The following is a 26,636-nucleotide window of genomic DNA, read 5'->3' as shown; positions in this document are numbered from 1 at the left end:
CCTACTGAGCCACGCAGGCACCCCTATGTATGTGGTCTTAAAAAAAGAAAAGAATGATTTCTAAGAAGAGAATAGTGAAAACCAAACCAAATAATAACAACAACAAAGAATTAAGGACCTAAAGAATCAAGTACAAGATAAGCCAACAAAGAGAATGATTTCCTTTCATATTTCCAGGAGTAAAGCTGGCAATATTAACCTCCTTTCTGGGTTCAGAACACAGGAAACAGAAAAGCTAGTTCTATAAAATACCTTGAGTATTCAGATTTTCAAAAGTGGCAGCTGACGACACTGACTCAAGGCAAAATGGCAGAAGATGCCATGTTGGTAGTAGCAATCCTCCCACCTGGTCTGTCTCGATGCGCCATCTGCTGCCACACAGATATCCAGTGTCCATCTCAGCAGAGTCTGTGGCCTCCAAAATGGTTCTTAGCCAGGCATGCCTCCCCTTCATGATCGTCTGGCTCCCACGTTACCCATCCTGTGGATACATGGTCCTTTGATCTCAGAGCACACGAGGATGACAGAGAATTCTGTTTCTACCCAACACCACACTGATTTCACACTTATCCTTCCAACTTTCGGATATGTACTGGCTTAATCTGCCTTTCTAGTATAGCATGGAAACAGGAATTTTCCTCTCCAACTCCATATGCATGAATACCCCACCCCCAAGGGAAATGGCAGAATTATAACTGGTCAGCAATCATCAGCCCTGCGACAGTTTAAATGTGGCTCCTTAACAGTACACACAGCAGTTTCATTCACCTGGCCTCATTTTTTTCTCACAGGGCCCAGTAAGGTGAGTACCACTTTACCAAAGAGAAAACAGACTACCTTGGAGAGGTCAAGTAACAGCTAAGGATCCCCAGGGTCTCAGCGCACCAGTCTCCCGATTCTAAGGCTCCACGATACCTTGTGAGCTCCCACTACACACGGCTCAGTTGTGGTTAGAAGTATGACAGCTCTGGTCATGCCAACTTTTGAATTTTAGTCCCCCCACCCCCCAGTGACCTTGGTCAAGCCACCTAACCTTTCTGAGCCTTAGTCTCTCCATTTATAAACGGGAATGATATTAGTACCTACTTTATGAAACGGTGTATATAAAGTCCTTAGTACAATGCACAAAACCTAGAAATCAGTCAATAAATATAAGCCACTCTCGTCATTAATACCTTTACTTTATGGGTATATCTGTGTGCGTATGTACCCGCAAATAAAGCTCTCAGTCAAGCACTCTGGAGCTCTTTCTTGCCTCTTGCACGAGTGCCTTAGTGCCTTTCACTGGCAGGGCAGAGAACACTACTGAATTCTGCATCTGTTCTTTCTATTCTTTGGAAGCCCCTGGACCACTCCCCACCACACACACCCTCCAAATCCCACCTCCAGGCCATTGCCTTCCTTCTCTCTCCCCTTCTCCAAGGTCTATGAGGAAAGAAGGGCAGGGCAGAACCATGGAAATAATGGAGGGATGTCCTGGGACCAAAGAAATGACAGCATCCCCAAGCAAGCAACTCTTCCAGGAGCAATGGAAGCCTCAGGGCTAGGAACAGATCTATTCAGATACTGGAATATGCCATGTATTCTGAACCCACAAGGGAAACTAATTCTGCTGGAACCAGGCCTGGGAATATAAAAGGAAATTGTTCTCTTAGTCCATCTTATCTTGTACTTGATTCGTGAGGCCGACCATCATGCTACAGATTTCCCTCTTGCCATGTTCTGACGAGCCCTGCAGTCTCTCTGCCTCCCTTCTTGCATGGTAGCTGGCCCTCCATTTATCACACGGCCAGCTCATCAGGAAACACTTCACAGCACCGTCAGAAGCAGGGCACTCACAGAAAGCAAATACTTGTGAATTAAAGGAGAAGCATTGTTGGCACTCGGTGGGTGTTTTAAATACTCAAAATGATAGCAGGATGTACTCGAGATCACACACCACAGGCCCAAAGCCTCAAGTCTGCCAACACCCCTTCCAAAAATATAAATAAGTAAGAGCTTTGGCTCAGAGCTATAGGAATAATTCAAGCATTGTTCCATTGCAGACCCCTTCTCCGTCTCAGGCTCAAATCTGTCACTTTATTATTTAATCATTTCATGTCGGAGGTCCTAAGACCCTGTTTCAAAGTGCACTCACTGTGCCTTCAAGACTGTCAGCCAGGAGGGAAGGGCAGGGAACCAGTGTCCTGTGAGCACTTGCTGAGAGCCAGACTCTGTGCTTTTCCTGCTTAATCTTCACGACCACCCTGGAGTGAGTGAAATGGTGTGTCCCCTTTTTCAAGATGCAGAACCCGAGGCTTTGAGATGGTAGGTGGCCTGCCCAGGAGCCACACTAAGAAGCCAAGGGCAGGATTCACACACAGGTCTGTCAACTCCCAGCCAGGTTCTTGCTAGAAGGGGCCTTGGACAGCTGCCAATCCAGTTCCCTTGCTTCCCAGACAGAAACCAAGACCAAAGAATCGGAACCCAGAGTCAGCAGTACACCCTAGATGGGTCCTTTCGGGCACATCACGTTCTTCGTCCACCTTGTCTTTATCAAAAAAGATTTTGTGTGTCCAAAAATCAGTTCACAAAAAAAAAAAACTTTATTTTTTTTCTCTTCTAAACAAACTAGTTTAAGAGCTGCATAAAACCTGCCCTACTTAGAACTTCCACGTAAGATCCGGCGTTTGTGCATGGTAAATCAAATTCAGCATTACTCAGGGACTCATCACCCCAAGTAGGTAATGAAGATAATCCATCAGAGCTGCGCAACGTTATTGGGCCATTCCTGCCCAAGGAAATAGCAAAAACAGTCAGGGACAAAAAAAAAAAAAAAAAGCCACCAGGAATTAAATGAGGAAACAGATGATATTTAATTATATAAATATTCCCAGCAATGCTCTGAGGAATGGAATTATTGGTTTGCTGGGCAACCCCTCATTGAACCAGGCAGCAGAGGAGATTTATACCACAGAGTTCATGTTTTCATTAGAATTCATACAGCCTGTATTTAGAAAGTAGGTGTCTGGAAGCTTGATGATATTGTGTGTTCGTAATCTGACGCTGTAATGTGATGGCATTAAAAAGAGGAGGGAGGCTCCTCTCTTATTCATTTGATATTTACATTTTATTAGTGTTATTATTTGACATAATTATATACAAAAAATTAGCAATGTTAATTAATGCTGCACTAATGCAATCATAATTACTTCCATTTATTCTAGAACGTAGTGAATTTATAAATTTATTTATTTGGAATTTGAGTGACTTATTGGATTCACTTTTTTTTTCAGTGTTCCAAAATTCATTGTTTATGCACCAAACCCAGTGCTCCATGCAATACATACCCTCCTTAATACTCACCACCAGGCTCACCTAACCCCTACCCTCTCCCCTCCAAAACCCTCAGTTTGTTTCTCAGAGTCCACAGTCTCTCATGGTTTGTCTCCCCCTCCAACTTCCCCCAACCCACCTCTCTTCATCTCCCAAAGTCCTCTGTGTTATTCCTTATGCTCTACAAGTAAATGAAACCATATGATAATTGACCCTCTCTGCTTGACTTATTTCACATTTTTTAAAAACTAAAATCTACTCACCCATACTCTCTCACCAAGCCAGCAGAGGAAATACATTGTCTAGAGTTTTAGCTAAAATGATCCTCAGGCCAAATTCATGAAATGGAAAACTAAAGGATAAGCCACTGATTCACCCCCAACTCTAATTTTCTAGTCACCTGTTAGGTTGGTTTGATATTATTTTTATTCTACTTCCAGTGCAATGAAGTTGAATTAAGTGGCCCAAAGAGAATTTCAAATGGACTTTTTTGCCCATTTTCAACTGACAAAGTGCAAAGAACACAAAGACAAGCACTTGATTTTTACACCCTGCAAGGCATTATACTGACTAGCGTTTCTAAAGCGTTTTAAAAGATTTCAAGTTCTAAAGGTATCTTCCTGGGAAAAACCAAGGAAAGCTTTATAAGCATTTCCTGCCAAATTTAACAGTGAAATGTCCACTAAGAATTAATATTCTAGAATTATAAATGTATTTCCTAAAAAAATAAATCAGTTAAGTAATCAGAGACCATTTTCTACCAGTGTACCTTTTCATGAAATACAGTCCCCTCATCATTTATTTCCAAATAGCAGGTTAGCAAGGTTTCTGCCAGAAATAACAAATTTAAGAGGCAACGCCAATCAAAGTCCGCCATAGAAGAGGCAACCTCTTTCCAGTTTCCCTACCACATACACACACACAGACACACACACAGACACACACACACACACACACACATCTGCTTTACTAGAGGGTTTTTCAGAGATGTTATCCTGGAACAAATTTCAATAAATTGAAGGAATTGCAATTCTTCCACTGAATTCTGTATGGACTGAGAACCAGAACCATATTTCCATGCATTTTTTTAAAAAAAAGTTAAAGGAAAAGGCCTCACAAGGCTCCAGAAATGAGAGTTAAGATTCTTGCACACATACGCCAGGACCAAGGGTCTGGAGTCCCACCCTGAATCTTGCATCTGAGACCTGGAAAGGATTGAGAGGTCATCGTGTCCCACCTGAAATATCTCTGGTTTGGTCACGGAGAGATAGAAAAAGGACTGCAGAGCTGGTTGTCTTGCTAACCTGCTTTTCCTGCACAGAGCACGATCCCTGCGGGTTCTGTGCCCCCGCCTGCAGGGATGGGAACATGCCCCACATTTCTGTCTCTGTCTCAAGCCTCCCCTGAAACTCCTCACCTCCTGTGGGCTGACTGCTCAGGCTATCTCAACTGGCTCAGCAACTGTGCTTAGACCTGTACTAGATATGGCAAACAGAGCGGGCAAAACTTCCACGCAAATCTTCTCCTGGGTGGTCATCCTCACTCACTCAGTATCACCCGTCTCCTTCTCCTGAGTCAGGCTATTAACCAAGGAGTGAGTGATCCTTGACTCCTCCCGTGGGTCGCAAAGCCCACAGCCAGTCTGTCACATAATCCCATTGGCTGTACCTTCGCAGTCACTTCAGAATCCAAGCACTACGTACCATGGTGGCCCAACCCATCACTGTCTCTCATCAAAATTGCTCCACTAATCTCCCCAGCTGGACTCCCTGATCCCACCTCGGGCATCTCCATCTCCATAAACTCTCAGTACAACACCTAGGGTGATACTTTCAGGCCATTAAGTCATATCGTGTCACCCCTCTAATCCAATAAAGTCCTACCTCAGAGCAGAAGCCAAATTCCTTCCAAAGGCCCATAAGAACCCACATAATATGACACCTACCCCTCTCCCCTACCCAACCCCTTGAACCTCCTCTCCCTGAACTCATCTCCTACTATCCTACCTACCCCTCACTCCACTCTGGCCATACTGGCCTTCAGCTATTCCTTAAATTTTCTTAAACTTTCTGCCTTCAGACTTCTGCACCAACATTTCCTGTGTGGAATGCTCTTCCCCACACATTTACCTGGCACTTCCCCCTACTACATTCAAGTCTTTGCTCAAAAGACTCATCTTGGGGCACCTGGGTGGCTCAGTGGGTTAAGCCGCTGCCTTCAGCTCAGGTCATGATCTCAGGGTCCTGGGATCGAGCCCCGCATCGGGCTCTCTGCTCAGCAGGGAGCCTGCTTCCTCCTCTCTCTCTGCCTGCCTCTCTGTCTACTTGTGATCTCTGTCTGTCAAATAAATAAATAAAATCTTAAAAAAAAAGAAAAAAAAGACTCATCTTCACATCTGGTCATTCTATTTAAACTTGTACCACCATCATCTCCCACTTCACTGTACCCCATTGCCACCTCCCGACATTTTTAGGTTTTCCTTGTTTTATAACCTTCTAATATCATATGTAATTTACTTAACTTTTATAGTTTGGCACCCCCACCTTCCCCAACTGAATTTAAAAATCCGTGATGGCAGAATTTTTTCTTTTCTTCTCTGCTGGATTCCCAGTGCCTAGAACAGCATCTGAAACAGAGCAGACACTCAATAAATACTAACTGAATGAGTAGATTTTGACAGATGCTGTGTGACCATCTCTCTCTCTCCCTCCTCTCCTCCTGCCACCTTCACTCTTCCTAGTCCCTCTTCTTCCCACTAGAATGCTTTAGAAACCTGAGGGCAGGTATCCTGTCCTGGTCATCTCTGTGCTATCATACCAAGTACCGGAGCCTGGCACAGAGAAGGTCTTGCTTTCCTTCCCACGTCCCCGCTCTTGAGGGTGGGAAAATGGTAACATACCTCTATTTCCCATCTGGTTTTTTAACCATATAGCAGATATACCACAGCGCAAAGACCTCTCCAGATGTCCTCTCTTGACAGTAAGCACTTCACCTCAGACTCAACCATTCAAACCATTTGAATCTACACACAGCACTCTTCCCTCCACTCTGCTCTGACACTTGGGTCAATGAAAGGCATTAACCCCTACACCTAGCTGCCTGAGCAGGAAAGCCAGTTGCAAGCACTCCCCAACCCCCACATAAAGCCAATCACAAATTCCCACAGACTGTACTTCTTAGATACCCCTGGGATCTAGGTCTCACCATCCTCACTACCACTACCCCAGTCTGTCTACTGTCATCTTTCATCTGCTTATCTCCTGAGTCCATCTAATCCATCTTTTACAATGCAGTAAGAGTAATCACAGTTAAATCTGTAACACCACTTAAAACCCTCCAAGGGCCATCAGGGAAATGTAAATCAGAATTATAAGGAGGTACCACCTCATATCCACCCAATATTAAGATGAGGTACCACCTCAGAGTCACTAGGATGCCTTTAATAACAAAGACAGGCAGTAACAAATGTTGGTTAGGATGTGGAGAGTGGACCGTTTTCCTGATGGAACACCATGCTGCACCAATAAAATGGTGCAGGAAAACAGTCTGACAGCTCCTCAACATGTTAAACATAGAGTTTCCACAGGACCCAGCCAGTCCATTCCTAGATATATACAAGAGAAATTAAAGCAAATGTCCACACAAAATCTTGTATGCAAATGATCACAGCAGCATTATTCATAATAGACAAAAAGTAGAAACAACTCCAATGTCCATCAATGGACTATTATTCATTAATAATAAGAAATGACGTACTGACATATGCTACAACATGGATGAGTTCTGAAAACTTACACAAGTGAAAGATGCCAAAAGACCACATATTATATGATTTCATTTCATTTATATGAAATGTCTCCAGCTGACAAATCCACAAAGACAGAAGATAGAGTAGTATTTGCTTAGGGTTAGGGGTTCACTGAAAGGAAATGAAGAATGACTATAAGCAAGTACAGGGTTTCTTTCTGGGGTGATGAAATGTTCTAAAATTGATTGTGATGATGGTTGCACAACTGTGTGCCATTGCATTGTATAATTTAATAGGTGAAATGTGTAGTGTATGAATTATGTCTCAGTAAAGCTGTTATTAAAGAGAGGGAAGGACTGGGAAGAAAGAGAGACTTATCAACCCATTGCATTATAAGGCCCTTCTTTAGATCCTGACTTGAACAAAGTATAAGTGGGGAAAATTTTACTCTGTCTCTAATATTAAATGATATTATAGAATGACTATTAAATTTTCGGAGTGGGGAAAAAAAACCACACACACACACACACAAGAACTATCATTTGGCCTGTAATTAATGGGAACTCCAAGAGATGGCTTCCAGACCCCTAACCAGCCAAGCCCTACATCTCTCTGCAGCCATTTCTCACCACTGTGTACTCCTAAGCCCTCCTCATCAGCCTCACCTCTAAACCTTATTTCAGCCACAGTCATCTTTTTAGAAATTCTGTACAAGTATCAAGCTATTTTAATTGCTCAAATCAACAGACACATCAACTGGACCAACCAGTGATTATATCCAAGAAAACTAAGGCCCTCATGCCATACGGTTAGACAGAGACAGAACTGAAACTTGCAGAAAGGCTTCTTTTTTTTTCTTGTAAGTTTTACTTATTTATTTGAGAGAGAGAGCGAGCGATCGCATGCATGCCCATGCATTCATGGGGTGAGGGGTAAAGGGAGATAATCTCAAGCAGACTCCCTGCTGATCATCCTGGAGCCCAGTGCGGTCTCCAGATACGGATGGATTCCACAACCCTTCAGCCATCTTGAACCCAGATGGAACCAAGAACCAGATGCTCAATGGACTTAGCCACCCATGCGCCCCCTAGTGCCAGAAATACTTAATCCCGGTACAACTCCATTTCCAACGTCCACTTACTCAAACTCAAGTAGCACACAATTCAGGGAAGTATTAACTTGGTCTTTACTACCATGAATTTTCTCAAAATATGTCTTCACTTTAGAGACTATTTGACATTTACTTTCAGGTACAAGCAGCCTGATGTTCTAAGATGATGATGTAAAAACAACAACAACAACAACAAAAAAAAACCCAGAGTCAGACAGAATTGGGTTTAAATCTTAACTCAAAACTAATACCATGAGATCCTTCCTCACATTCCCCCTTTTCCATATTTGTGTCCCTCCTTCATTCACAGTAAAATTCTGATCCCAAAACACCATTATATTTACACATTTATTCTAAAGTACTTTAGAGAGAAGGAGTGTGCTGGGGAGGGGGTGGTACAGAGGGAGAGGGAATCTCAAGCAGACTCCCTGCTGAGTGTAAAGCCCAATGCAGGGCTTGATGCAGGGCTCAGTATGGGGCTCAATCTCATGACCCTGAGATCACAGCCCAGAGATTATGACCTGAGCAGAAACCAAAAGTGGGATGCTTAACCGACTGCACCACCCAGGAACCCCTCCTCTCTCTTAACTAGGAACAAAATACATTCTGAGTTTAATCACTAATATCTCTACCAACACAAACCTACTAAAAACAAACAAATAAACAAACAAACTTCAATGTTTCTTTATACTTCCTTTTGTCATTAGACTATATCCAGTATGGATATAACTTTTTAAATACAGGACCCTTTGGTAAGATTAGAATAAAAAGATCTTAATGATTCGGTTAATTGTAAAATTAGCTTGTTCTCTCAAAATGCGAATTTAAGATAATATATAAGAATCAAACTCTATTAAAATTAGCCTTCACGCTAAGCTTTACAGTATCTGTGGTATTTAAATAGATAATGTTAAGCTTTTGTAAATCAACATTGCAGAACGTTTAAAGACCATGGTCCCAATTTCCATAGAAACAATAGATCACTATTTTCAAGAAAAAAAAATTAAAATCTTTTTCAATACGTTAAGTAATTTTCTTAAGATGATCTTCCAACAATTAACAGGTTTGATCCATGCTTTAACATTACTTCACAAGAAGTGAACTTGTTCTATTTAAAATAGAATTTAATGTTCCCATAAAACATAAATATGGCCTTGAAGACTTACATCTTATTGAAACAGATTTTATTAGTATCTTACTACCTAGTGCTTTTAATTGGGTGATCACATCTACTGTAACCTTGGTAAGATGGCTATTCCTCTGCAAGATTTGAAAGCAAGTACCCCCACCCATTGAGATGAAATTAGTAAATGTGTTTTGACCATTTCTCATCCCTCAAGAAGATCAGATCTTACCCTTCCTTGCATTCTACTTTCAACAGATAAAACCTACATTATGTGTTGAGGATCCCAGACTAGCACTTCATCTCCTCCCCATCTCTGCAAGTCCAGACTTGCATGGGTTTAACTTAGATTATCAGCCACTGACTACACACATGAAAATGGTCAAAGCACCATTGTTGTGTTTCTCTCTGCATGATGTTAAACATCTCAATAATTTGTAATTAATGAAATCAACAAGAAGTATCCTAAAACTTTGATCCTAAATGAAATGAATTTTAGACTGAAATTGAGACTACAAGATTCAAAACGAATTTCACGTCCTCTTTCTCCACTTGCTTCTTCCAGAACTATATTTAGGAACACCACAGCACACTCTTCATTATGGGAAAAGTAGCCAAAGCATTTAATGTGCTCTTCTGACGGTCAGCAACATTCTCCCCTGTGCTATTGACTGCTGTCGCTGTGGGAAGTGACCAACATCAAAACCCTACCTTTCAGCCAAAAAGAGTCGTCACTAGATCTTTACCCCTACTGTTGATCTTATGCCTTAAAAAAGAGAAAAAGAGACTAGAAGCCTGGAAGAAGAAAGATGCTGGTGTGAGCGTTCTCCAAGGGTAAAGAAGAGTAAAGGTGAGGAGGTAAAAATAGCCTGAGCAAATGGAGAGATAAATGTACATAGTGGGTAAGTAAGAAAGACAAGATTAGTTATGAGGACAGAAATGAAGGTGGAAGACTTGGTAGAAAGAACAATTCAGTTGGAAGAAAGCCTCATTGCCTTCCTGCCTCACCTCATGGCTCATCAGTGTTTCTGTGGCAGGCAACAGTCTGGCCATGCCAATTTCTCAGGCTTCTGCTTTCCCAAATTCTAAACAAAATCCTCCACTTGTTCTTTAAATTGTGATGAAATATATGTAACTTGAAATCGACCATCTTAACCATTCTGAAGTGTGCAGGGCCGCGGCATTAGGTATGCTTGTGTTGCTGTGTAACCCTCAGCGCCAACCATCTCTTGAATTGTCTTGTCTTCCCAAACTGAAACTCTGTCCCCAGGAAACCCAAACTCCCCAATCCCCCTCCCCCCAATCCCGGCAGCCCCCATTCTACTTCCTGCCCCTGGGGATTTGACAATTCCAGGAAACTCATGGACATGGATCCTAGAGTAGTTACCCTCTTGTGATTGACTTATTTCAGTTAACACAATGTCCTCAAGGTCCTTTCATGTTGTAGCATGTGGCAGAATGTCCTTTTTTAAGACTGAATAATATTCCACTGTATGTACATACCACATTTTTAAAAGTTTATTCATCCATCAATGGACATCTGGGTTGTTTCTGCATTTTGGTTATTGTGAATCACGCTATTACGAACATGGGTGTTTATATTCCTCCACTCATTTTTAACAACCTCCTTCAAAATGTACAGATAGTATTACCTCTTTATAAATATATTTTTTAAAAAACAGATAACTTCTGTACTCAGCAGGAGATCCACAGAATCTGAAAAATTGAAAAGAAATATTTGTTTTGATGATTGCCCAGCCCACCCAAATACCCAATCACTGATTTAGCCAATGTTTCTAAATACCCAGCCTGAAATAACTTTGCACCAGGATTCTTTACAGCCTTATGATTCCAATCCAGTGACTCATCTTCCCGTCAAGAAGATGAGGACTTGGGCAAAAAGAAATTGACACACACTAGTTCTTGGTCTTAAAAATACCTCTTTATTACACCTCCTGTCTGAGTCATAAAAACAAACTCCTTCTCTAATAGATTTTACACTTGACATATTTATATTTTGATGACTCAATCCAATTTTATTTCATATACACATACATATGCATATCTGTTTATATATGTGTATGTAGATCATATGTCTATACACACACATATACACATTTATTTACACACAGAGATTTCTATTCTTCATCTATCCTTTCCAAACTGAAGTGCAATTTGCTGAATTTCCAAGGGGATTTCCACTTCAACACACAAAAAACATGCTCACAACTTAAGAGCGCATAATAAAATTACCAGGGCAGCTACGGGAGCCATGTTTCAGAGTGGAGATATATACATATTCTTTTTTAAAGGAAATATTTTAGGGGGGGCCTGGCTGGCTTAATTGGTAAAGCACGCAATTTTTTTTTATCTTAGGGTCATGAGTTTGAGCCCAACATTGGGCATAAAAAAATTTAAGGGGTGCCTGGGTGGCCGAGTAGGTTAAATGTATGCCTCTTGATTTTGCCTCAAGTCATGATCTCAGGGTCCTGGGATCAAGCTCTGAGTTTGGGGGGTCCACATTCGGCAGGGAGCCCACTCTCTCCCTCTCCCTCCAACCCTCCCCCCACTCTCTCTCTCTCAAAATAAATACATCCATTAAAAATTTTTTCTAAAAGAACTATTTTAGAAGCACCTCCAGTCCTCTTGCATAAAACATAGTCTTACAATGAATTGGTCATAAGACACCAAGGAAATAATGGTCAAGTGATGGAACCCCAATGTGTGAAGTTATGTTACAAATTTAAAGGCAGATAAAAATGCCAGGTAACCTTGTAAATGACCTTGTCCTTGACTTCAGGTGGAACACAATCTTCTCACCAAGCAGCACAGGCAGAGTAAGAAATAAGATTGATAATCTTCCCGGTCTAACTTATCTCACCATTGTTTGTCTCCGGTGACTCTACGTCCTAGTCAAACTTGTGTCCTGACCTCATACAAAAACTCTAACCTGTTCCTTCTGCTAGAACGTTCTCTACCCCAATCTCTTCCTGTCTAATTCCTTTCCATCCACCAAGCCCCCATGAGGCCCTTCCCGACACCCTCACAGGCAGGCATGATTCCTCCCGGCTCTGATCTTCCTCATCATGGCCCCCAACGAGAACAACACCACCACGTCTTGCTGGCCCTGCCCTCCAAACACACCCATGTCCATGTTGCCCTGCGCTCCTTGAAATCACCCCCACCAGTGTGTTGCATGAACTGCCCGTGCCACTCTTTACCCATCCATAAAATGAAGGGATGACAGTCTGTGCTACACAACTCTACAGGCTCGTGAGGCAGCTGAAATGACTCTGTAAAGAAAAACGGCTACAGAGCAGTGCAGGAAAGAGACAATGCAGGAGCTGAGGAGAAGAGTGTGTTTTCAACACTTGCATGCTTTTTACACAGTGGCTTCAGAGCAGCAGAGAGAATAGGCCGGCTTTTTTGATATAAGTCAAATTACCAAGTCAGACACAAAAACAAACTCACAGATATCTGTCAATCAAAGGAGGCCATAATTGCTATGTGAGGCTGCTTTTTTCGTTGTTTGTTTCTGGAGATTTGAGGTCATATATTAACACATTAATTGAAATTTTGGTCATAATTAACATGTATTAAGCTGTTGATTACATGGTTGCATTTTGAAATTTTTAATTGGTTTGTTTCAATTGATAAAAGGTAATTTGTTTGGGGATGATGTTTAGAATTATGTATTTAATTATCATTGAATAGATAATTAATATAGTGTAGCAATAGTAAATAATGACTATGGTAATTATCATCGAAGTGCACATATTTGTACAAATATGACAGACTGATTTTCTCTCTAAAGTTGCTCTGGTCTTTGCTCCGAGCTGGTAGCACGGTTTCACTCCCTGCACAGATGTAATTAGCTGCATCTCTGTGTCAGCCACTTCCTTCATCTGAAAAGAGCTTTGAGAAGCCATACGGACAAAGGACATCCTAAAAGCCACCTCGAGCTCCATTTTTCCCTCTTTGCAGATTACTCACTGAGAGGGCTTTTCTGCATTTTTAGTCAGCTCTAGACATTCCCTCAGTATTAAGTTGAACCTTTTTATTAAAGCATTCCTGTATCATTAGGGCACCCTTTTCCCCAACCCAACAGAGTAATCATAATCTGAGAGGGGTAAAGCCTCCCATGGTGGTTTAACTATATCCACTAGAAAATCATAGCACTTACCAACAGACTGCGTATTACTATTTCTAAATTGACAGAGGAAGGTGGCAAAAACCTCAGTGTTTTTTTAAAACTGCTTTCCCTACAGTCATAAACAAACATACAAATACATAAATAAATAAATAAATCCCCAGCTCAGAAGAAGTAATCATGAATAATATGGGCTCAGTGTAAAATCCTGCCTGTCTGTCCATCAGCAAAATTGCTGCTACAGACCGAGCTCTCCTTCACCTACCAGGTTCCAGAAACACCTAGCACGTCCCGGAGAACACAGTAGCCAAGGGCTGCCCCAACTTGTGGGCATGGAAAAGGTTGTTCCCGTATCTTCCAGAGGGCAGACAGATGCTACTAGAAAAAAAGGCCCTGTGCTTGCCCTGCTGGGACTTTCTCTCTGCCTTCCTTTCTCCTGTCACTCAGCACAGAGTGGGAAGTCAGAGGCAGCTGTGACGGAAGAAAGAGGTGACTCGTTTAACAAATGTGGACAAAAAATCTCCACTCTTCACCCTCCCCAGAGCACAGGAAAGGGCAGCCTGCCCTCTCCCTGGTCACAGCTGCACATAACATATATTTTAGAGACATGCCCCCAATCTAGAACTGTTTTCACAAAAAAAAAAAAAAAAAGCAAAAACAAGTGTCAATAAATTCCTAATTTAATAAACTTAAAGAATGGAGAGAGAGGATATCTGATTGGCCAGACTGCAAAGGGAACTATAGAAAAAGTCAAGTTGGGGGTAGGGCGAGGGAGAGGGGTGGCCATTACTCTTTCTTCATTTGCATGAAACTGAGTTGATCCTAGAGATCAATATTATCATCTTAAAATCAAGAAGACAAAACTACACTGTAACATTTGATCTTATTCTAAAGTGTTATTTGAGGTACTGTCCAAACTTCTATAAAAACATAAAACAGCTTATTCAACAGTCACCTGGCATAATGAAAAGCCCGTTAAACGAGGGTCATTTTCCCAGCCTTAAGTGACACAAGCTGAACAAACATGATTTCATTTGGGTCTCCCCACACTCCCATGAGGCAAGAGGAACAGGTGTTACAATCCCACTTCAGAGATGTGGAGACTGAGGCTGAATGCTCTGTCAGCAGCCACACACCCAAGATGTGAGGATGCCAGCTACAGCACTGCTTGACAGGGTGCCATTTCCCATGACACAAAGATATCACAACATCCATGCTACGACCTCATGTTTGTATTCACCCCCACTCGCAAAAAAGTCATATGCCGAAGCCCTGGCCCCCACTGTAATGGTATTAGTTGCTGGGGCTTTGGGAGGTGATTAGGTTTAGACGAAGTCTTGTGGGTAGGTCCCCCAAGATGGGATTAGTGTCCTTTCAAGAAGAGGAAGAGACCAGAAGTCTCTTGCCATGTGAGGACCCAGAGAGATGGCGGCCATCTGTGAACCAGAAGAGGACCCTTACCAGGAACCAGACCATGCCAGCCCCTTGATCTTGGACTTCCCAGCCTCCAGGAGGGAGAGGAATTAATGTCTGTTGTTTAAGCTGCCCAGTCTGTGCTACTATGTTACAGTGGGCCCAAGATGGCTAAGACAACCAGTTTTTTGACTAAATAAATCAAAGCCAAACTAACATGCCTTCTGGCAACGTTTCCTAATTGTTAGTCATTTCACCACCACCTTCACGATTTCTGCCAGCTGCAAAATTAGTTACATAATATCTTTCATGTAGACCACCCTTCAGATGTATATCCATTTATTTTTCCAAAGAGAACTCCATGCCACCATCATAAATGGAAAGCCAAGAATCACTGTCCTCAAACAGAAGCTAGCTACATACTAAATACAATGAAAACCAAACAATGCGGTCAAAATGTCAGCCTACACAAGGCTTCCTCTCTCTTTGTAAAAATGGCTGGGGGCGAGGGGTTGGGTGGTGGGTAATCAGCAAGTGTTAGAGAAGTGTTGATGTGGCAGCTAAGGGGAGCCCTCCTTCCATTGTGAGAGGGACTAAAGGAGCTCTAAGGATATAGACCAGGCTGGACAGGAGTTGGTGTAGACAACAATTTACCATCAGCAAATATACTCTGGGGCCACCTGCTTCCTTGCTCCTCAGGAATGCAAAGTCCTCTCTCTGAGACTCAGTCTTCAACTTCTCCACATCAGCTTTTCCTTAATAACCTTTCCTCATCTTCCCAAATTATAATCAAACTGAAGATCTAGAACTCACTATTTTTTTCAATACAAGTAAATTAATCTTCTTAATTTTAAAAGCAACATTTGCCATTTCTGAAGGGAAAAAAAAAACTCTTCAGCCCCAACCCCACAGTTAAAATAGGGTGAATTTCTTTAGGGAATAAATTTTAATGCACTTTTTAATGGATCAGAAGCCACACTATTTAAGAAGGTACACCTTATCCCTGTGTTCCCAGAAATAGAATATTATCTGTAACCCTTATTCTAAAAAAGACTTCCCCTTTCCACCTTCATGGTGTAAAATCAAATATGCTGCAGAGCAGAAAAGATTCCTTTCTCTCCACTCCCACCCTCATTCTTGGCTTACCTGGGCTTAGATCTAATGTTGGCGTGGGATCACTCATGCGGCCCCTCCTGGTGGCCTCTGTGGCAACGTCCTTAATGAAGTCACCTGGCAATATGACAAGATGTCTGGGCACTGGCAGCAATGTTTTAGAGGATGCAAAAACTTACTTCCTTTTTCAGTTCCCTCCAAATCATACGACCTCCCTCTGAAGCTCTGCACCATGGTGTGGCCCTGGGGGCAACTGTTGGGGTCTAGGAATCTCTCTGTCCCACCCTCTGGCCCCTCAGAGTCAGGAGACAGCAAACTCCCATGAGGGACATCCCAGAGAGTCAGAACCTTGTACATTCTGCTTCCCCACCTCTGACACACAGGGGAGCCCCTGAATGTTGAGTGAGTGAACGAACACCTGAACGAACCTCCAGACAGCACCTGCTTCCTTGATCTTGAGCTTCTATCTGCCTTGCATCTGATGGCCCTTCCCTTCACAGACATTCCAGTGTCAGTGACCACACTATCTGTTTGGTTTGGGTTTTTGTTTTTTAGTTTTTTTTACTATTTGGTAGTGCCAAAAACCAGGGTGTGGTAGCCAGTCTCCAGAAAGCCCCCCAGTGGGCCTGGGTTCTCATGACCTCATGCATTCACCTCTGACCCTGCATCACCCTGCTCTGGATAACAGGGAGCATCCTGCAGAAGCGACGAGATGTCACTTCCCAGGCTGAGTCACAAAAGATATAGACTTCTGTTTCACCCTCTCGCTTGCTTGACTTGGAGTAACTCACTCCAGGGGAGCTAGCTGCCATGTTGTGAGACTATTCCGGCAGCCAACAGTGAGAGCCATATCATAAGGGTCTGGGCCCTCCTGCCAACAGCCAGGTGAGTGAGCCATTGTGGAAGCAGATTGACCAAAGCTCCTGTAGGCAAACTCCGGAGCCTCTGTGATCTGCCTCTTTTCTGGGATCCACAGCCACATTTCCAACTCTTTGCCAGACATCTGCCTGTGGATGGACCACTGGTCCCTCGGTCCAGCATGAGCAAAACTACACATCATTTCTCGCAGACCTGCCCTTCTCTGCACCTCTCCGCTCTTCATCTGTCTCCCTCCCCTGTCCTCCCTGAAACACAATCTGGAAAACTGCCTCAGCCCCTCTCTCACTGGTCCCACATCCAGGCAGTCACCGGGCCCTGCTCTGCTTCCTGGGGGTCTCTTCCATTGCCCCTGCCTTTCCATTATCACTGCAACCACTCCCCATTGGCCCCACTGGGGGGTCACTCTGCCTCTTCCCTGGAAACCTCCAATAGCCTCTACAGGCATCCCAACTTCCAGAAAACTTCCAGAAATCCTCTATACATTTGTGATCAGCTGCTTTAAAAAAGGCTACATGTGCCAAGCCCCTACTTTAAAACTTACAATGGCTCCTTCTTTGTTGGCAGAAACACAAATCTTGTTGTATGACCCTTGAGACTCTGTAAGGTAAAGCCCACCTCTCCCTTCAGCCTGAACTCTAATATCTAGCCCATGCTGCTGCCCAGGGGGCACCTGAGACAGCAGTCACCTGAGGACCTGTCACAGAAGGCCTGAGATTCCATTCTCATTGGTCTGGTATGGGAACCAGGCAGCAGCAATGTTTTTAAACAGTTTTAATGAGCTATATAATTCACATACAACTGATTCATTTAAGGTACATAATTCAATGCTTTTTAGCACATCTAGAGTGGTGCAACCATTACCACATTCAACTGTAGAACATTTTCATCTCCCCAGAAGAAACCCTCATACTCATGAGCAGCTTCCCTGCCCTAGGAAGCCACGAATCTACTTTTTGTCTCCTTATAGTTCAAGCAGCAGGCGTTTTTTATAACCAGTTAGGTGATTCAAAAGCACAGCCAGGGGTGAGAGCCTCTGGCCAAACCAGACCTCTCACCACTTTAGTTCCCTGCTTTGGCTTCTGTGCCTCACTCTGCTCGGGGTGTTTCTCTCCCATTTCCGTGTTTCAAATTCTGCCTGCACTTCGAATACAGCTTCCTCCGTTAAACCTTCAAGGACCCCTCCTCTTCCCCAATTTACCTTTGCATCATCTGAACAGCCAGATGGCAAAGCAAACATCAGCTGACACCCCACAGTCCCACCAGGCTTTGCTCTACTAGAGTTCTGGTCCAGACCACCCACTCCCGAACCCCAGGAGCCATTGCTAATCCACCTCTGAACCTGCACTATAAGCACAGCGTTGGTCCTGTACTTAGAGGGACTGAAAATAGAAATTTCAAATAAATACAAATAGCATCTGCCTACAAATCTTCACCGTTACACGATTTCAAACGGGAAGACATCCTCTTCTCACTCCCTCCACACTAAATCTTCATTTTTCCCCCTTCAGTAACAGTAATAATAAAACAGTGGTATGGAATAACCTTTCAAGTTACCTGCAGCATCAAAACCTTCATACACTTACACATGCACACACATACCCCCACGAGGGTATGTGTGCATCTATGTGTGTGTGTGTGTGTGTGCGCGCGCGCACGTGTGTGTGTGATTTTTAAATTTCCACCACAGAGAGCAGGGACAGTTATAATAAAGAACATATAATTATTAATCTGCCATCATATGAGACACCATTCCATAAAACATTTCAGGGAAACCACACGCAAAGAACTTCTCCTTAAATGAAGGATTTTGAAAATGAACGAGCCACATGTTCACATCATCAGAATGTATAAACAGCAGAAGTACAACAAGGCACTCACCCCGCAGATCGGGTGATCATAAGCCTGCATCTTCAGTGGATGCGTGAGGGGGAAATGTGGCAGGACGAAATGAATTATGCAGGCAGCAAGCAAAATAAAAAAATCAAGACCGTACATTCTTCAGCGAAAACATAAGCTTAATAATCTAGATGTCGCCTTCAAATGGATTAAACACACTTGAAAATCACACACTGTAATTTCACAAAGAATCTTATCGAACCCAAATGTCTTATTTCATCCTTGATCAGCTGGCCTTTCTTTTCCAATGAGGTGTTCTTCACATTAATTACTGTGTTCTTGTTGTTTGTTTTAAATAAAGAAGAGCCTGTCCGATATAGAACAGGGGCTCCTGTCGGACCTTTCTTTCCTCACACTGTATGCCCTGCCTCTGTCACTTGAGTTTTGACTCAGCTCCGTCAGTGAAAAATTAGACTTCATTTCAGTATGCTAATAGCAATCTCTCCAAAACAATGTAATCAAGGCCTCACGTGCACCTATAATTTCATCCTTGACATAAGCCTGACAGCTATTTATTGTCTGAAAGGGAAAGGGGGGTAGTGCGGGAGGAGAGAGGGGGAGGGGACTTCTATATGCCCCCCTCTCCCAAAACAAACCCAGCAGCTTTATGTTTGAAGGCAGAGTCTTTGCAAAGTCCAAACAAATGGCAATAATCATGGGGTTTACATATGTCTTGTCTTAAGCAATCAAGGCAGAGGGTTAACAGAGAAGCACATTCAGATGCGCCAATTCCCAAACTGCCCACCTCTGATGAGCCAGCTGTGAGCCGCAATTGTCACATTATAATTTAGGCAAAGGGAAAAAAAGGCATCAGAATACACACTGGATCAACATAATTATTCACAGCAGGATGCTGCAGAATTAATTTAGCCAATCAGAATTATAGGTGGGGGTTGGGCACATCGCAGAGATGAAGAAGAGAAAGCAGGGAGAGGAAGGGGAGGGGGGATGAGATGAGAGGGGGAGGGAAGTGCTGTTTTCAACACCTCACTAATATTTGGGTAATCCGATCTGGAATATATTTTGAATACATGTAAGCACAGTGTTGTTTCTTTCTCGTTTATTTACAAACACCTCTACGGCACTTACAATGAATGTGCCAGTCACTAGTCTGAGCATGTTAGGAATATTAGCTTATTTAATCGTCAAGACCATGAGGTAGGTACTATTATTATTCTTGCTCTGCATGCGGATGCTCAGAAAGCTTAAAGGGCTGGCCAAGGTCGCACAGCTCGTGAGAGGGAGAGCTGGAGATGGAAGCCAGGCAGACTGGCTCCAGAGGCTATGTATTAACCAGCCCCAGTCTAAAGGTTCTCACTCCCAAACAAACGAATCAGCAATCTCAAGGCACACTATGACTGGTGATGGGCTCTGAACCATAACACCCTGGAGCTAGAGTGTCGCCTTTCCCATATTCCTTTCAACTGATTTCCGTAAAGACGGGGGACGATACTGTCACCACTAAATCCAGATACTGTCATCACCCCATTCGCCAAAGTGGGAAGAGCAAACCGTTGCCCTTTGCCCTCCCTGGTTTATGACCGCACAGCCACAACAGCTCGGGTAAGCAGCTTGGCCTTCCCGCCTGACACAGCCTTCCTAGGAGAAAGCAGCAGCTAGGGATGCAGAAGACGGATCAGAAAGAAAGGGAAAGTCGGCTGCACCGAGGGAAAAAAAGGGGGGCAGGGAGGGTTCAGTTAAATGCCTGATGTGCAAACACAGGAAAGGGATTGAAGAAGGAGCCAGAGGTCACACAGAAACAACTTCCTGCCTGGATTTGTATCTGCAGACATGGGTTGGCAGTGACATGAAATGATGCTTGCTTTTCCCATAGGCCCAAGGCAAGTCTAAATGAAAGTAGCCCTCTTCCTCCCCTACTTGGCATTCTGTCATGAGGGTAGATAGCAGAGGAGCCAAGAGGAGCCTTGATTTCCTTGTAAAAGTTAGACTTCAGCTGGCATTCACGGCTGCTGGTAATGGGGGGAAATGACAGGGAGCGGCCCAGGGTTTTATGTGTGGCAATAATGTTTGATCTATGCCATTGTCAATGAGAACTGTGATTTAATCCATAAGGATATAGAGCCTCGTGATGAAAGGGGAATAACGACAAATCCTGATTAACAATCACTGCTACACTAAAGCAGGTTTCCATAGTAACAGGGCTGAAATTATACAGCAAACTGTGATGCCATACCAGGCAAATTACTCCATGAAGGGGCCCTTTTCTGAAAGCATTTGGCTTTCTGTGTTCTCTTAAAATTAAGATGCAAGCATCTTACTTTCAACTTGTATTAGCTTTCCTCTCTTTTCTAAACACTCCCTCTTCAGTTGGTCTCAGATAATATGAGGGATAAATATGTACACACAGGAAATGTAGCAAATAATTAAGCACATTTCAGCCCCTCTCTCCCCTGAAAGGAAAGGACAAAACAAAATTGTGGCAAAGGGAATCTTCCTTTCATATCATTCTTTTGATCAAATCATGCTTAATTTCTTGATTTAGGGCGTGGGAGAAGTCGAAGCATGTCCCAGCAAAATATTCCAGCTTCCACTCCATATAACAAAGTTCTCTGAATTTACAGGAGGCACAAAATAAAAGATCAGAACAGGGGTTAGGAAAAGGAAGGTATTTCCTTTGTTCCCAAGGATGTCTAATTTTCTATTAAGATCTTAAAAAATAAGAACATGGTTTTAAAGTAATGCTGTTTTCCAATGCCTACTCAAAATAATTTAAAAAACGGTGCAATAGGAAAATCTGTATCAGTAAATCCCACCTTAAAACTCTTATGGCTGTAACTGAAACTGACTTTGGCAGTGAACCTTTCTTTTTAAAATAGACCTTATCAAATAGCCTAGGAAAAATCTACTGGGTGAATCATACTCAATGTCCTCTGTCAACTGCAGAGGAAGGGAAAGTGTGACATTAAAAATAAACAGGTAAATGATAGCCCCAAACATCCTCTGAAAGGGGGTTCGAGACCTGGAAGGGGGTGAGGGGAATTTAAATGCTACAAGTATTAAATATTCCTCCCCAACGGTAGAAAAAAAAAATAAGTAAAAGCTTCACATTTTTCAGAAAGGCTACAACTCTAGAAAAAAACACAGTTCCCTTGAGACGGATCCATGTCTTTTAGTTTAAATCATTGCAGAGTGGTGAGGGGTAGTGGAAAGAACCCAGATTTAGAGGCAGAAGCCCTTGGATACTAGCTCCATCACTTGCCAGAAGGAAGCCCTCTGTCGAGGCAGCTCTCTGTCAAGGCAGCCCTCTGAGTCTGAGTTTCCTCGTCTGTAAAACGGGAATCAGGGTAGCTACCTTGCTTACCTCAAGAAGTTTCCAAGATGACACAAAAAATACCACACATGAATACATTCCGACCATCGCAAGACGTCTCCTGCTCTGATCTCAGCTTCACCACTTACCAGGTGTGTAAGCACCATAACCATCTCAGAAATAAGGATAAGGGCAATGAGCCAATGAGCTCCAATGAGCCTTGGAGGATGCTGTGACAATTGGAGTCATCACAGGGAAGGCACACCGATCAAGGCCTGGCACAGAGTATGCCCTCAGTAAATGTTAGCTCTTATTTCGGTGGGTGTCCATAACCCAGGGGTCTAACCTGGTGGCCGGGAGGTGACAGATGGATTTCCTTTCATCAGCACGACAGTTTTGTTTTGCTGGATTTGAGCGCCTTTAGGCGGGACACACACTCCACAATTCACATTTGCCTCCACTTCTCATCACATCATGTCATTACCTGCCTGGCCCTCCAAAAAGATTTCAGGTTGCAGCCTTACACGTGTTCCTGTGGTTCTCTGGGTGTCTGCTTCATTTTGTCTCTGTCTCTTACTCCACATCTTTGTTTTGTCCTTTGTTCCTGTGTGTGTGTGTGTGTGTCTGTGTGTCTGTGAGCTCTCTCTCCCCTCTTATTTTCATCTTCAATCTCTCTTAATTTTTACCTCTAGCATTTATTAAACACAGATTTTATGTTCTCTGTTCTTATTTTTTTAAGGCACAGAAGTAAAACACATTTCTCTCTTAAAGAAATTAAGTTGCAGGGCGCCTGGGTGGCTCAGTGGGTTAAAGCTTCTGCCTTCGGCTCAGATCATGATCCCAGGGTCCTGGGATCGAGCCCGCATCAGGCTCTCTGCTCTGCAGGGAGTCTGCTTTCTCCTCTCTCTCTCTGCCTGCCTCTCTTGTCTACTTGTGATCTCTGTCTGTCAAATAAATAAAAATCTTTAAAAAAAAAAAAAGAAAGAAAGAAATTAAGTTGCTCTTTACTTAGCAGACTGTGATTCATTCTTCCTGGTGATCAGTGACTTATGAAAGAAAAAGTGCTCTCCACCTCTGCTACAAGAAAATCCAAATTATAAAATGGGTAAATTGGGAAATTTTGTGTATTACAAAATAGTTCACTTAGGGGTTTTCTGTTTGTTCATTTCTTTTTTCATTTGTAATATTAGGCCCTTAGTACACAGAAACACAAATTTATTATAGACCACTGAGTCCTAACACTGACTGAGAACGGCAACGTGAAACAGTTATGAAAAACTACTTGGAATCTGAAAATGAATCACAAATGAAAATAGGAAATCTTTGGAAACCTATGCAAACAAATGAAAAATACAGGCACTTTATATACATTTTTCAGGAACACAGCATCACTGTACTTTTTACATTAGGGACACATTTACCAACACCAGGGTCATTCTAAGACTTAAAAACATTATTTTTAAAAGAAAAATTACGTAGACTACTGTTTTTACCATTACAATTTCAGGTTAGTTGTTATTTACAGATTATATGCTCTTAAAATATATTAGCAAATCTTGTCCAAGGCACATTCGCAGATTTCTGAGAACATTTCAAGAGTGAGAAATTCACAAAACATAAGAAAACGAAGTACTCCAGTGCTGGAACCTAAGTATTCCTCGACATTACTGACTAAAATGCAAGAAAGTCAAGTTACTCATTCTGAACTGAGAGCTCTGTGAAAACTTTTACAGTAATAACAATCTTGGATTTCAGAAGAACGGAGCGGTCTAAGGCACCCCTGACCTAGAGGTGCAGTCCTCCGCGTGCGGCATCCACCCATTCCAGGGAGGGGGAACCTGGCACGTCCTCACCAGGAGCAGGCGGTCTGCTCCTGACGCCTGGCTCTGTGGTTGTGATTTTGTTGCTGCTGCTGTCGGGTGAAACCCAAACTCTCTCACTGCCTTGTCAGCCCACTGGGCTTACCTCTCTGCTGGCATCATCGCACTCCCAAAGGCGTTCGTTCGGCAAAGGGGCTTTTACCCTGATAAAATTATGAAATAATCTGTGGAGAGCAACCTCTCTTTTCCAAGGATGATTCAGGAGGGGGCAAGAAAATGTTTTTAGAGCCTTTTATTCCATTCAAAATGCAAATAGCTTAATTCAGTCCCATGGGGAAATATACAGTATTCTTACAATTCAGATTACCTACTATATTGAATAAAAGACTGTCATTGAAAAAATTGACATACTTGAGAAGTAGAAACATGAAAGCAGCCTTCTAATTTCTACCCTGAAAAAAAAGAACAAAGACTGTATTTTGAAAATTGGTGGCCACCTGTGTCCCCTGAGCCACAGAATGCTTATCTCTGAACTTAAGGAAGATGAAGACTCCCAGTCTTCTTACACTCCCTTCCTTTGCTGGAACATCTACACCCCTTCGCCCCAAAGCTCACAAGACCCTCCAGCCCTCAGAGCTTCCAGCTCCTCCTTATTTGGCATCTCGTGCACTTGCTGAAACCAGTTCGCACCCGTAATAACTCCTAAAGACATTTCCATTTTAAAGTCCTTCACATCTTTCTATGATGTGAAGGGCTGTATCCCAGTCACCCCGCTCAGGACACCCTCCTATTTATCACCCACCACTAAACAAAACATTCCAGAAAGAGTTTCACCAGTCCAAAGAAGCCTGGACTTCTTTATTGTCCATAGACAACCCTGTGATTCAGGGAAGCGAGCCCTAATCTAAGAGTCAGAAGAGCCATATTTGAATCCTGCTGCCTTACAAATTAGCTGTGTGGCCTTGGACCTGCTACTAACCTCTCTGATCCTCAGTTTCCTTTTTTAAGAAATGGGGGCAATGGACATATGAATATCTTTGCTGCCTGTTTCCCAGAGCCAAATAAAATAATGTATAAAAGCATGCCTCTAAAATTGTAACACTAAAGTACTATATATATAATAATCCCTTAAGTAAATAAAGTGTTACAATGTATATAGTATATATAGTAGTCTATATAATATATATAGTATAGTATATAGTATATATAATACACACAGTATATATACACGTATTAGCACAATGGTTTTCCAGTTTCTAAGGGGAAATTACTTAAGGAAGAAGGGAGTAGAGCAGGCAGCACTGGGCTCCTTCCACCTCCGTAACCACAACTCAGTGCCGCTGTCAGTTTAAGCATAGGGTTCCAGGATTTCCATTGAGAAACGGGTTCTCCTACTTTATAAAAATTGAAACCTACTGTACTAACTGTTTTAGTTCCAACATCACACAGCTGATTCCTATTAAGCCTATGGTCAGTTCTTTCTAATGGCTTAGCTCATTTACTATGAAATGAGTTTCCACTGAATTCTTTCCCAGTTTACCGCAATCCTCTTACAATGAAACAGGCACAGAATAAACCAAAAAAAAAAAAAAAATGCTGATTCCAAGTGCGTATCTGAGATAGCCCCTTCTGCTGTCAAAAAAGAGCACTTAACTTCTGAATGTCAAAAGGATCTTTCAGAGGATGGCCATGAAAAATGGCAGGCCCCTCGGGGCACCTGGGTGGCTCAGTGGGTTAAAGCCTCTGCCTTCGGCTCAGGTCATGATCCCAGGGTCCTGGGATTGAGCCTCGCATGAGCCCCGCATCGGGCTCTCTGCTCAGCAGGGAGCCTGCTTCCTCCTCTTTCTCTGCCTGTCTCTCTGCCTCCTTGTGATCTTTGTCTGTCAAATAAATAAATAAAATCTTTAAAAAAAAAAAATGGCAGGCCCCTCAAAGTTCCTAAATTTAAAAAACCAGAAAACAATTTCTTTATACACAAATACTGAAAACAAATTTGAAAAAATAAAATTTTAAGTGAACTTGGGAAACAAAAGCAGACACACTATTTTCTAAAGTTGGTGTTAGAATGCGGAAGCCACCAGTAATGGTTTACCGAGCCATCCTTAATCCCCCCAAAGAGGATGAGCTTTCTTTTGCTGTTCAATGTATACCCTCCTCTGTATAAAACAAGGATTTGAGGTGGAAGCAGATTTCTCAGACCAACACACATCACAGGTTACTGGAGAACTCAAGAGAAGTGTGTATTTGATTTATCTCAGTAAAGGAGCAAAAGTCTTTTCAGGTCCATGGGAGCAATGACCAGAGGTGTTCAGACATGACTGCAAGCCATCCACAGTGGATAGCCAGCAGGGAGGAAATTCAGTGGCAGGAGAAAAGAAGAGACCGTTCCTAATTCTGAGAAAGGCATACAGAGGAATGGTGAAGGAGAGGGGCAAAGATATAGTCACAGGTAAACCTGTGGTTTGACAGGAGAGGTGATCCAGAATTAAACTCCTTATGCTCTAAGTATGGATTCCTGCCCCAGCTGCAGAATTCCAGAAAAATGTGTCCCCTATCTATGTGAGCCACTCTACTTGCTATGCACTGATTTCTTTTTTTTTTTTTTTTTAAGATTTTCTTTATTTATTTGTCAGAGAGAGAGAGAGCAAGCGAGCACAGGCAGACAGAGCGGCAGGCAGAGTCAGAGGGAGAAGCAGGCTCCCTGCCGAACAAGGAACCCAATGTGGGACTTGATTCCAGGACGCTGGGATCATGACCTAAGCCCAAGGCAGCTGCTTAACCAACTGAGCCACCCAGG

The 26,636-nt window shown here is 42.8% G+C and overlaps 1 protein-coding gene across 5 annotated transcripts in view; it reads right to left on the bottom strand.

Moving 5' to 3' along the window:
- The window catches only part of MSRA (methionine sulfoxide reductase A), a 437,171-nt gene that overhangs the window by 311,264 nt on the left and 99,271 nt on the right, over positions 1 to 26,636 (bottom strand). The window contains exon 1 of one of the 5 annotated variants that reach the window (XM_044225044.1): positions 16,007 to 16,026. The exons of the other annotated variants lie outside the window; for them this stretch is intronic. The gene's annotated coding sequence lies outside the window, so the exon portion shown is untranslated. Of the gene's footprint in view, positions 1 to 16,006; positions 16,027 to 26,636 lie in introns of those variants that run through there. 5 annotated transcript variants of the gene reach the window in all.

This window comes from Neovison vison, chromosome 11 (genome assembly GCF_020171115.1).
Source record: "Neovison vison isolate M4711 chromosome 11, ASM_NN_V1, whole genome shotgun sequence".
Classification (NCBI taxonomy): Eukaryota; Metazoa; Chordata; class Mammalia; order Carnivora; family Mustelidae; genus Neogale; species Neogale vison.
Note: the sequence above shows the minus strand (reverse complement) of the source record. Positions and strands in the feature narration are given on the sequence as shown.